The 12,244-nt window shown below is 46.1% G+C and overlaps 1 long non-coding RNA gene across 1 annotated transcript in view; it reads left to right on the plus strand.

The window, feature by feature from the left end:
* Positions 1–12,241, plus strand: part of LOC112546682 (uncharacterized) — a 31,238-nt gene extending 18,997 nt beyond the window's left edge. Inside the window, exons 2-3 of the long non-coding RNA XR_003090397.3 lie at positions 1,189–1,282; positions 11,371–12,241. This is a non-coding gene — a long non-coding RNA (uncharacterized LOC112546682). The remainder of the gene's footprint in view (positions 1–1,188; positions 1,283–11,370) is intronic.
* The last annotated feature ends 3 nt before the right edge of the window (positions 12,242–12,244 follow it).

Genomic DNA, 12,244 nt, shown 5'->3' on the forward strand with positions numbered 1-12,244 from the left:
AGTCCAATGAAAATACAAGAAAGCTTTTGCTTTTGTTCAAGCTACTATGAGCTTGGACATCAGATATTATAAAAGTGAAAGACGGTACCTGACCTCATGCTGTTAGCAGAGTCCCAGTTCCTAGTTGCTTCATGGAGCTGCCAGCCTCCTTACTGCTCACCCAAAAGTCTTGCTTCCAGGAAGGTTTCTTTTTTACTTCCTCAAACTAAACTCTCTTTTATTCAAGGACCACTTTCAGGTCATACTGGAGCCCTTTTAAACTCTTTTGCAAGAATGGTAATACACTGAACACCCTGGCTTCAAACAAAGACCATCTCCTTCAATGGAGGGAAATGGCAAAATCTGGAGAGCCTAGGCACATGTGGAAACAAGCATAATCAAATGTTCTCCTTCCCTCAAGGAAAAGGGTGGCTACGTCTACACTGGCATGATTTTCTGAAAAGTTTTCAGTTAAAAGAATTTTCAGAAAAGCACGTCTAGATTGGCAGGATGCTTTTCCGCAAAATCACTTTTTGTGGAAAAGCGTCCGTGGCCAATCTAGACGCGGTTTTCCACAAAACAGCCCCGATCGCCATTTTTGCAATCGGGGCTTTTTTGTGGAAAACAGTACTGTGCTGTCTACACTGGCCCTTTTGCGCAAAAGTCTTTCGGAAAAAGACTTTTGCCCGAACGGGAGCAGCATAGTATTTCCGGAAAAGTACTGACGATCTTACGAGATCGTCATTGCTTTTCTGGAAATTCAAGCGGCCAGTGTAGACAGCTGGCAAGTTTTTTCGCAAAAGCAGATGATTTTGCGGAAAAACTTACCGGTCTAGACACAGCTAGTTTGTTTAAAGGACGGGGTGAAAATCCCTGGCATTCATAAATCACAAATCAGGCCTCCAAAATTATGACTTCAAAAGTAAATTTTGGGGTTTTTATTGCTTTTTAGCCTTTCAGCTTTTTGGATGGATATGTCAAGCATTTCTGCACAACCATGAAAGCTAGAAACTCTTTGTAAAGTGAAAATTGAAACTTGTAATGTAGTTCCATTTACTCCAGAAGCAGGGGCTTTTACTAAAACACAAATACAATGAGATGCCGGATAAAGTTTAATTTGGCAGCACTTGGAGTGGGCGGGCGGGGGAGGATGACTGTTATACTTTTGTGGCCATTTCCTTTTAGTTCATGGCTCTTATTCTAATCTAGACCGACCTGCTGCAAAAGTGTCTTTATGAATCTTCTGGCTCTTCTACTGGATCTGTCTATGCCTACTACCATTTTGACAGATTAAAATCCAAAGGTATGTTGCTTACTACTCTCTGCTGCTTATAGCCTATTCCTTCTCCCTGTTCAAGTTTCACCCGTGAAGTGGTTTAAAAGACTTCATTTCAGTCCCCTTCCTCTTTATCAGAGAGGGTCTCAATGTGATGGGGTTTTCACTCCTCACTAGCCTAGAAGGGGTTAATGAGGCTGAGGTCAGTTAACCAGACAGGTCATTGCTGAAGGGAATAAGGTGGCCTAAGTAATCCCCTAAATGATGAAGGAGCCTTGCTGAGGCTAGGATAAAGCCAGGAAGCTGACAGCAGAAAGGGCCGGAGGTGAGAGAACCTATAGTTACTTTCTGGGCAAAGAGAAAGGGGAAGATGATGTAAGGAAAAGGCTCTGGGAAATTGCAGCGAGGTATAAGATAGTGCACCTGATTAGAAGATCCTAGAGCTGGAACCAGGAGCAGAAGGCAGGCTTGGGTTCCCTTACCAGACATTACTACTCCCCCAATGAGGTTTACAGGATCTTTCAAAAAAGCGCCCCATTTTCAAAAGAACCGTGTCTAAACCACAGTTTTACTTTTGAGATGGCACTTGTTGGAAAGAGTGCCGTTACATGATTATGCAAATGAAGTGCAGGATATTTAAATCCCCGCTTCATTTGCACTTTTGAAGTGCTTCATTTACATCCCTCTGCCGACAGCCTTTGGGGCAGTGACTGGGAAGACTGCCTGAGACACTTTGTAAGGAAAGTCTTTGAAATCCCAGAAGGGGAAAAGCACATAGTGATCTGTCCAGTGGGCCAATCCATGAAGGGAGCACACCAAGAGGGAGTTGCACAGAAAAAGAGAGAGGTGGCAGCACATGCAGCGAGCAGCAGAAAGGAATGTTGAACCTGGAAGGAGATAATCCCCAGAGCAACCAGAAAGAATTGCCTTAATGGAGATGGACTTGGTGACTCCAGTATCAGAGAGTGGGAGAAACTCGGCAAAGAAGCAGTAGCGAGGGTGGAGGTAAAGAAGTGCAGATAATTTACTCTCCGAAGTACGGGAGAATTTTCAGATACAGTTTCAGAGTTTGGAATTCAGTCTCCTTCCCACTCTTGGCTCTTCTCCTTTGCACTTTCATTTCATGCATGGCTCGCCACTCTCTGTCGCTATAAGACCATAGGAATGGCCATACTGGGTCAGACCAAAGGTCCATCTAGCCCAGTATCCTGACTGCCAACACTGGCCAATACCAGATGCTCCAGAGGGAGGGAACACAACAGGTAATCCTCACGTGATCCCTCTCCTGACACCCATTTCCAGACATGTTACTGCTGTGTACGCAGGCTAGAACAGCAGTAGCATGGAGGAAAGGTGCAGAGTACATAGGGGATAGGCCTAAAGGATGCTACAAACGGGCTTGTTCCATAGCATTGGCAGTGAAGGATAAGAACAAAGGTTTTAACTCCCAGGCAGTTTCAGCAGGACATCAGTCCCACCACACTATACCAGACGTTGCCACTTTTACTCATACTAAGTAATACTTTACTCTGTCATCTCAGCGCTTCTTTAAAGCCCCCAGAGCAGATGATGCAGCAGGGGGAAATGGGACAGAAGGTGGTGTGGCCACAGTATCCTTAATTCTATCTTCTTGTTTCCACAAGCTCCAAAAGGGCTATGGCTGTGAGGAGCCTGTGCCCAGGCCTAAACCAACTGCTGTCAGCCCCTAAATAAGGGGGTACACACTAATTCCCCTCAGTCTTTGTGACAGCCTTAGCACCACTCCAGGGTTGAAGGTTAGTGCTAGTCTCTCTCCCTAGTGTAGACTAAGGATGTTAAAATGCGGTTAATTGACTAGTCGATAGGCACTTCCGCATTCCTCCTTTGAAATGTACAAGAGCCCCTACTGGGCTCTTGTACATTTCAAAGGAGGAATGCGGAACTCCACTTACAGCCCAGAGCCAGTGGGAAGTCCTGCTGACCCCGGGCTGCACATGGAGTGCCTGCTTTGAAATGCCCAAGAGTCCCCAGCAGGCTCTTGTGAATTTCAAAGCCATGGAGCCTGGGGTCAGTGGGGGACTCTCAGTCCCCAGCTGACCCCGGGTTCTGCACAGCACTTCCCCGGGAACCAAGTTCTGGGAAAATGCTGCAGAGAGCCCGGGATCAGCTGGGGGAGTCCCTAGCTGACCCTGGGCTTCACTGCTGCCCCTCTGAATTGCATAGAGGTGGCTTTTTAAAGGGGAAGCCTGCCACACAGCTGATCTGTGGATCAGCTGTGCAGTGGCTGCCTTGGGATTTCAAAGTGGAGGTGCTGGCACTCTGAAGTACCCCTTTTCTTTAACATCTCTAGTGTAGATTGCTTCATGGTACAATCCTATTTATGGATAATATCAATATGGCAATGCTTGCTTGTGATTCTTGATGTTCAGCTTCTGGAGCTGTTAGCTGAAACAGCTGTCTTGTTTTTGTCTGGCTGATTAAAATTCCAAATGGATCTCACTAGGTTAGTAGAGTTCACCCCACCCTCTAAATTAACCTATTGTGTGTAACATGTCCATTACTGACCAGAAAACATCTTGAAGTGTTGTCCTGAATAGGGACTAGGGCTATACAATCTTGGTATAATTAATGAACCAGTTAAATGGGGGACTGGAGTGGCCCCGTACCTGCTGCAGCCAGGTTGGAGCAGCCCCTGCCCCGGGTGACTGCAGTTGTGGCCAGGCTGGAGTGCTCCCTGCCTGTGGCAGGCCCTGCAGGACTGGAGCAATGCCCTGCCCATGGTGGGCGGGGCGCTGCTCCAGTCCCACAGGATCCATAATAGGAACAGGCTGAAACAAATCTTTAAGAGCTTTCCTGAATTAGGAACTATCCTGGATACTTCATTGAATAAAACAGATGTTTGAGCAATGCAACTAATAGGTAGCACTTGATGACAATTCTGATATCATTAGCCAAAGCTTTTCTCAGCTAGACGTTGCTTTCACACACATCCCTATACTAGCTTAACTTAGGGTGTCAATTCCTGCCCTGCCCTGCACCTTGTGCTGTCATTTACACTTTGCACAAGTGTATATAAATGACTGCACAAGACACAGGGCAGAGGAGAATCAAGGCCACAGTTGGCATCAGCATTTATAATGTACAAACACCCTCACTGTTCAGCAGCAGGATACGGTGCTTGATTCATTCACAGCTACTCACCATTAGAAAAGAGTTTGTTTCTCACTAAAAGTTCATAAGTCTGCTTAATGTGAAGAATTATTAACTCTTTGCATAAAATAACTGAGTAATTTTTTCTAGCACAATTTTCCAGTTTACTTTGCCAATACTGAAAAAAGTAGGTCAGTGCTTTCCTTTGCCTATAACTGGTTGTGTGTATTACATGTGGGCAAAATACTTGTGGGCTCTGTAAAATGGAAATCTTATTGTTCTTATCAGCTAGGAAAAGGGATAAATAACTGCACAAATGCTAAATATTAACTTTGTTACTAATAGGCAGAAAAATCTTATGGATACAAGCAGTTATTAGTCTTGTCAAAAATCTCTCCCATTAAAGATGGTTGGAAAATTATTTTTAGACACAGCTAGGTAAAACACTGCAAAGAATTTCACTTGGCTATGTAAAATCTTTGTCTTGTCTATGGAAGGCTACATTGTATTTAGAAAAAAATCTGGGTAGATCAGGTGTTGGCTGCTGCCATCTAGTGATGAAATATATTACAATGATTTTCTTTTTCTAACAAAGTTGTTACACAGGAGTAGTGTATGGCCTCATATCCAGTAAATCACCACGGGTACCAATAACTCTGTCTTGATAGCTCTCTAAGGGCATGTCTACACTAGGACACTATTTCAAAATAACTAAAATCCATTTAATAACTCCCAAAATTGAAATAGCATGTCCATACTGCAGGGAAGCCTCAAAATTTGTCCGAGGCAGGCTCTGTTATTGTGGACATGCTACCTCAACTTAAAGCACTGGAGAGTAATTACTTCAAATTGCTCTAGGAAGTAGTTATTTTGAAAGCAGCAGTGGAGCATCCACATTAATACTATTTCAAAATAACTATTTATTCACCAATGAAAGCAAGAGTACAGATTTCGAAATAACCAGCCTGTTAGTTCGAAATAATGGGCATGGTAGTGTGGACACTCCACTTATTTTGAAATAAGGGGGGTTATTTAGAAGCAACTTGCTAGTGTAAACCAGAGCTAAGACAATTGTCTCCAAACATATCAGCTGATGATAAATCTATATGATCACCTTTGGACTTCTTTCCCTTTTCAAGGGCTTCCTCACAAATGACTCCTAAAAGGTTCAGCTCTAAATATATCTATAACAATCCTGCTATTGTCCCCTCAAAAATAAAAGCACTACATTCTAGTTGAATAAAAATCATGCTTTCATTTTAAAAACCTACAGGTTGAACCTCCCTAATCTGGGACTCTCTGATCCAGCAACATCCGTGGTCTGGCAGAGCCATGGATGTTGCTGGACCAAAGAGCCCTCTAGGTGGGAGCCAGCTGAGAGAACAGGGAACTGGGGAGCCCTGGCTGGGCCAGCAGGGACCCCTGGATCCAGCTGGACCAGGCACTGAGGAATCCTGGCCCCAGCTAGGGAAACCCCTCTGCAGCAAGGCTTCCACTGACCCTGCTGACCCCCACCATGGCAGCAGGGCTGGTGGCAGTTGGGCAGCCCTGGTTTGGGACTGCAGGATGCCCCTAATGGCAGGATACCCCTAACGCCCAGGGAGTTCCCAGTGGCAGTGAAGGCAGCTGTAGCAGCAGCGTGCTGTGGCTGAGCGATTCTGGTGAATCCCCAGTGGCAGTGGGGCTGGCAGTGGCTGGGTGGCCCCAGCCTGGGAACCCTGGGAAACACCATGTGGTAGCTCAGACAGCAGTGGCCACACTGTCCCATCTGGGAACTCTGGGAGACCTTGGGGCAGCGTGATGGCGAGCCTGTGCCAGGGCAGCATTAGTGGGGCTAACAGCAGGGCAGGGACCCTGAGGGAGAGGAGCCCGGGAGCAGAGCAACCAACAGGGGAGCATTGACCTCCTCAGTCCAGCAAATTCCCAGGTTTGGGACAGCTCAGGTACAAGTTGGCACCCTTGGAACCTGACCAGTCCCAGATTAGGGATTTTCCCAGATCAGGGGAAGTCATTTCTGGATCCCTGCCACCGGCCCCTAGCCCAACACATTGGCCTTCCAGCCAGCTACTCACCTCCTGCTGGCCCCGCTCCTGTGCTGACCCCACTGGGCAGACATTGCTGCCGTGACTCTGGGACCCATGTGCGCTGTGCTGAAGCTCCTGGACCCGCAGGACAGCTGTGCGTGCCATGCTGGAGCCCCCGGACTGTGTGCCATGCTAGGGCTCCGGGACCCAATGGGCATCCCCGTACTGGGTCTCCCAACCCTGATGGGCAGCCCTGCCATCAGCTTGCTGTGGGAAGCCCTCTGCACTGCTGGCCCTGCAGGTATCCTTGCCCCTAGCCCTCCACCAGGAGACTCTGGTCCTGCAACATCTGTGCCAGACCATGGATGTTTCTGGATCAGAGAATCCCGGTTAAGAGAGTTTGAACCTGTAGTGAGGGCAAACAGCTGAGAAATAGAAGAATACAGGGCTCTAATGATTGTCTCAGTTGAGTCACTGAATAGAAGGAAGATCTGGGTTCTTTTGTTCTTCTTGCCATTAATCTTTGGTGTCTATTGGCAATTTAAAAAATAAGGAGTTGTCTTTTTCATTTGAGCTAGTGATTCAAAACACTTGCTTGCAAGTAATGAAAATCAAAATTTGTCACAGCATGCAACTCCTGAGCAGAACTTTGCTCTTTTACATCAGTGGAAGTCCACAGTGTTTCTGTACTGGTCAGTGCAACTGTGAAACTAAATAGGAAGGGTCTAGGCTTGCCAATTGTCTGGACATATTCCTGGAGATTTAATCACGACAGTCTTTAATTAAAGATTAATCTTTAATTCCTGAAGGAATGGCAAATCTAAATGGGTCTGAATATTTGTTTTAACTAAAATGAGACAAACTCAATAAAGCTGTGTACTAAACCTTAGCAAACCTTTATTTTACATGTGCTACTTCTCAATGAATGTCAGTACTATGAGTTAGGAGTGATCATACAGAGCAGCAGATAAGGGACCTACCATTACCAGATCCTCAAAACACTAGGGCTATGTCTACACTGCCCCCTCTTCCGTAAAAAAATGCAAATGAGGCAAAGCATGGAGTATCACCGTGCTTCATTTGCATAATTAATGAGGCTCTGTTTTTGCACAAGAGGCTTTTGCACCGTCTACACAGCTCCTTTTTGCTCAAAATCCCCCTCTTGCACAAGAGCCGTTTTTCCTCTTTTTTTTTTTTTTTTTTTTTTCAGGAAAAATGGCTCTTGCGCAAGAGGGGTTTTTTGTGCAAAAATGGAGCCTCATTAATTATGCAGATAAGGTGCAGTGATATTCCATGCTTCACCTCATTTGCATTTTTTGTGCAAGAGGGGGCAGTGTAGACATAGCTCATGTGTATTTCACTAAGCAATGATGAGTCATAAAAGGAAGGGATGCACACCATATCTTTTTCATTGAAAACAAATGGGGATTGCTAGCAGCTTTGAACTAGTTTTCTGAAATAGAATTTAGTAAAATGCATTTGTTTGAATTCTCTCAACAATGAAATATAACTTTCAGTTTATAGAAGTGGGTTCATCACATGCTTTGATGCCTATTCCCTCCTTTATTCCATTATTTTCAAGTAAATAAATGTCATTTATCTTTAGGAGAGGCATAACTTTGACATTCATCACTTCTTTTAGATAAAGCCATTTATTTAAGGACAAAGATTACCAGTGCTTGGCATTGTGATGTCACCAGAGATTCAGTGATACCTTTGTTTATTATTTTTAAATTGCCTCTTGTAAAATCATCTTACAAAAGCCAGAAGTTGAGAAATGTGGAACTTTACAAAAGTATGAATTACTTGCAAAGCTCACACTTGAAAGGAAAACCTATGGAATAAAATTAGTATTCATAAACATGAATTTCCCACTGTAGGATGCTGATTCATGCTCGAGGGAAGAGATGAAAAGATTGGAAAACAATGAAGAAACTTTTCTTAAATTAAATACTTAGGCAATTTATGAGATAGGGTTTCCACCATTCCATTTTGAGGGATTGTTTAAAATTGTAAAGCAATAGATCTTTCTGAAATCCTCTTTGAGGGTACCCATTGTATGTTCTTAAACCTCCTATGGCATTTTTATGTTGGTCTCCATGTAATGTGAAAACACTCAAACTGCATCTGATTAATACCAAAATGTGAGACCCAGTTCTAGGCATCAGTGATCAGAACCCAATTGATTTGGATGGCGACTGGAAGACACAAAAGCTTGACTTCCACAGAAATCACCAGATGGTCACTCAGGATACAGGGCTGAGGCAGTGACCTCAGGATGAAGTTTACTGGCTTCCCTTAGCCAGGTCCCTTGCTGCTCCAATCAAGTGAGCGAAAATCCAATTTTTGTGTTGTCACCAAAATCAACAGGGTTCTGGCCAGGGTAGGAGTGCAGGTACTGGCAATAAGGGACCAGTTAGGCCTACATAAACGTGGTGTGTGACCCTTCAGCTGGCCAACCAATTCAAGTCCTATACTCAATTTGATCGTTTGTTTAAAATCTATGGCAAAGCTCCCAGTGACTCTAATGATTTAGCAGGGGGTTCTGCATTAGAGACCTATATACACCAGAGGCAGCAGAGGTATGGTGGAGTTAGAAAAAAGAGAGGCCAACCTGACACTGAATGTGAGGGAAGGGAGGAAGAAACCCCAAATGTGGAAGTTTAGGGGGAAAGACATCTTGGCATGTACAGGATGAGAACAGGGAGAGACCCTCTAGATTGAGAGGATGGGGGTAGACAAGGAGAAACTATCAGCAGATTAACAATTGCTCAAATGCAAATTAATTTTGTGTTTAATACTCTGAACCTATCCCTTCTGCTCCTGCCTGTGTTGGCAACCCAGTGTGGAAAAGTTGGGTAAGAAAGTGTAGATTTGCTTGGACAAGTATAACTTGCTCAACTTGCACTTTATTAAACAACCTTCCCACCCTACCCAACCCAGCCCACAAGAAATAAGTACCAGATACATCAGGTGAGGTACAGTAATGAACTCCTTTGCTCAACTGGTAGGATCACAAGTAGTGAATGCTGCTACTCTAGGAAGGGAGAGGAAATGAGGTTGTGTAAATAATTGATTGGATTAGATTACAAGAAAATACATCTTTGGTGCTCCTATCTGTTACACACAGGAGGTGGCTGTAAAGATTGTATTTAAATAATTGGCTTGCCTTGAAACTTTCACTTGCTTCTTTTAAGCTCTGAAAAGTCTGAAGAGGAAATCAAAATATTGCAGAAGAACTGCAAGACTGAGAACTGCTGTTTAAGGAAGTGTCAACAACTACCAGTGCAAATTTCAAACAGGACTCCCCCTTTACTGAGTAACAGCCACTCACAGATATTAAATTGTTAAGGGGAGTTCCAGGTTTGCATTTGAACCATGGCAATTTTACAGATATCCTTTTTCAGCAGTGAGGTTGGTTAAAAGACACACAACACTTTGTTTTGTATGACTCTCAGGGTACGTCTAGACTATATCCCTCTTTCGAAAGAGGGATGTAAATTAGACAGATCGAAATTGCAAATGAAGCCGGGATTTGAATTTCCCATGCTTCATTTGCATAATGGTGGCTGCACGTTCTTTCGAAAAAGGGCTTTTCGAAAGTGAAACCACCATCTAGATGCAGTTCTTTCGGGGGAAAAAAACTCCTTTTTCGAAAGATCCTGTACTCCTCAGGATCTTTCAAAAGAGGAGTACAGGATCTTTCAAAAAAGGGTTTTTTTTCCGAAAGAACCGTGTCTAGACAGCGGCTTCACTTTTGAAAAGCCTTTTTTCGAAAATGCGCGGCTGCCATTATGCAAATAAAGTTAAAATCCCGGCTTCATTTGCAATTTCGATCTGTCTAATTTACATCCCTCTTTTGACAGATGTAGTCTAGACAGATGCCTTTAGGGTGCGTCTAGACTGCAAGCTTCTTTTGAAAGAGAGAACGCATTGAAAAAGCAATCCACACTCATTGGACGCTCTCTCACATAAAAGGCCACCTGGAACCACTTCTGGCAGGGAATTAGCTCAGCAGTTACTTCTGGGTGCTGTTGCTGTTGACTAAGGCTATCTGAGACACGCGCTTAAAGGGACCCCCTCTGGACAGCCGTTTCTCAGCTTCTGCTGCTTGCTTGTCTACCTCTCTGAGGAACAGCAAAGCTTTAGCAGTGTGTGTTCTGGTTGCCTAGCTTTGTTGGACGCCACAGCATTAGTTTGTTTTTTGCTATGGAGCCGGAGCTGCCCCTGGGCATGCGATGGCCTCACACTGTCATGCTGCAAGTTATGCAGCAGTTTCAGCAGACGGTCTTGACAGTACTGTCCCAGGTCGACTCCAAGCTTATCTGTGAGTCCCTCTGCCTGGATGCAGAAGCAATGCCCATGCCCCCACACCTCATGGTTGAGAGACGATTTTGGAGGCTGGACACCAGTTCCAACTGGTGGAACCAGCTGGTCATGGAGCAGTGGGATGACCAACAGTAGCTTAACAACTTCCACATGTGGAAGGCCACCTTCTTGGACCTGGCTTACCCCTGCCCTCCGGAGACGTGACACCCATCTGCGACCCGACATCCCCCTGCAGAAGCGGGTTGCTATTGCCATATAGACGCTCGTCACCCCCGACAGCTATTGGTTGGTGGGCCACCAGTTCATCGTGGGGAAGTCCACCATCAGGGTGGTCCTTATGGAGGTGAGGCACTCTTGGTGTATAGTCCCTGCACAGTGGGGAGAGGAGAGTCCTGGAAAAGGGGGACCCTTGGGAAAGGCTTGTGTGTGGGGGGTGAAGTGGGGTGGGGGGAAGGCCCATCCCCAGAGGGGGTGCTGTCCTTTCCTCACACAGCTCTGCTGCTGGGTGGGCGGCCTTGTAGGGGATGGCTCGTGGGGTGTTTGAGAGGGGGAGATAGGGGATGGGCACCTCCCAAGGGCTCAGGCATCCCCTCTCATTCTATATTTTGTGTATTTCGTTGTCTCCTTCTGCAGGTTGAGGGTCATCAACTCTGTTATGCTGTGCAGGGTCATCCGCCTGGGAGCCCTGGACCCCATCAGGGCCGGATTTGCTGCCCTGGGCTTTCCTCACTGCGGAGGAGCGACTGATGGGGGCCCACATTCCGATCCGCGCACCATAGCATCGAGCCACCCAGTACATGAACAGAAAGGGCGATTTCTCCTTGTTGCTACAGGCCCTGGTCGAACACTGGGGGACAGTTTTTGGATATTTTTGTTGGGTGGTTGGGCTGGGCACACAATGCCCACATATTCAGGAACTCTAGCCTCTACCAGAAGCTGGAGGCTAGCATATTCTTCCCTCGGTGGACTTTCGCGTGGGGGACATAGAGATGCCACTCTGCATCATTGGGGATGCACCTCGCTCACTAATGCCATGGCTCTTGAAGCCCTACACTGGCCACCTGGACCCCACCAGAGAACAATTCAATGTGCATCTCAACCGGACCCGCATGCAGTTGGCGTGCGCCTTTGGCAGCCTCAAGGCGAAGTTCAGGTGCCTCCTGACTCACCTCGACGTGGGGGAGCACAACATCCCCAAGGTGGCCACAGCATGTTGTATTCTCCACAATATAGTGGAGAGCAAGGGGGAGGCCGTCCTCCCAGGGTGGGGGACAAAGGCTGGCTGTGAGGGAAGGGCATTCGACCAGCTGTGCACAGCTGCCATTCGCCAGGCCCATCAGGCCGGTGTGCGCATCCAGAAGGCCCAGGGGGAGAGGTTCTCTGAAGGACCCCAGTAACTCTCCACAGGGCCTCCCCACTGCGGGCTTGTGCCTTGCCCCCCCCTACAGCTTTCCCCTACAATCCTTCCCTTCCCCCCTTCCCTGTATAATTAATAAAGACACGAGGT

The sequence above is a fragment of the Pelodiscus sinensis genome, chromosome 4, assembly GCF_052426305.1.
Source record: "Pelodiscus sinensis isolate ZL-2025 chromosome 4, ASM5242630v1, whole genome shotgun sequence".
Classification (NCBI taxonomy): Eukaryota; Metazoa; Chordata; order Testudines; family Trionychidae; genus Pelodiscus; species Pelodiscus sinensis.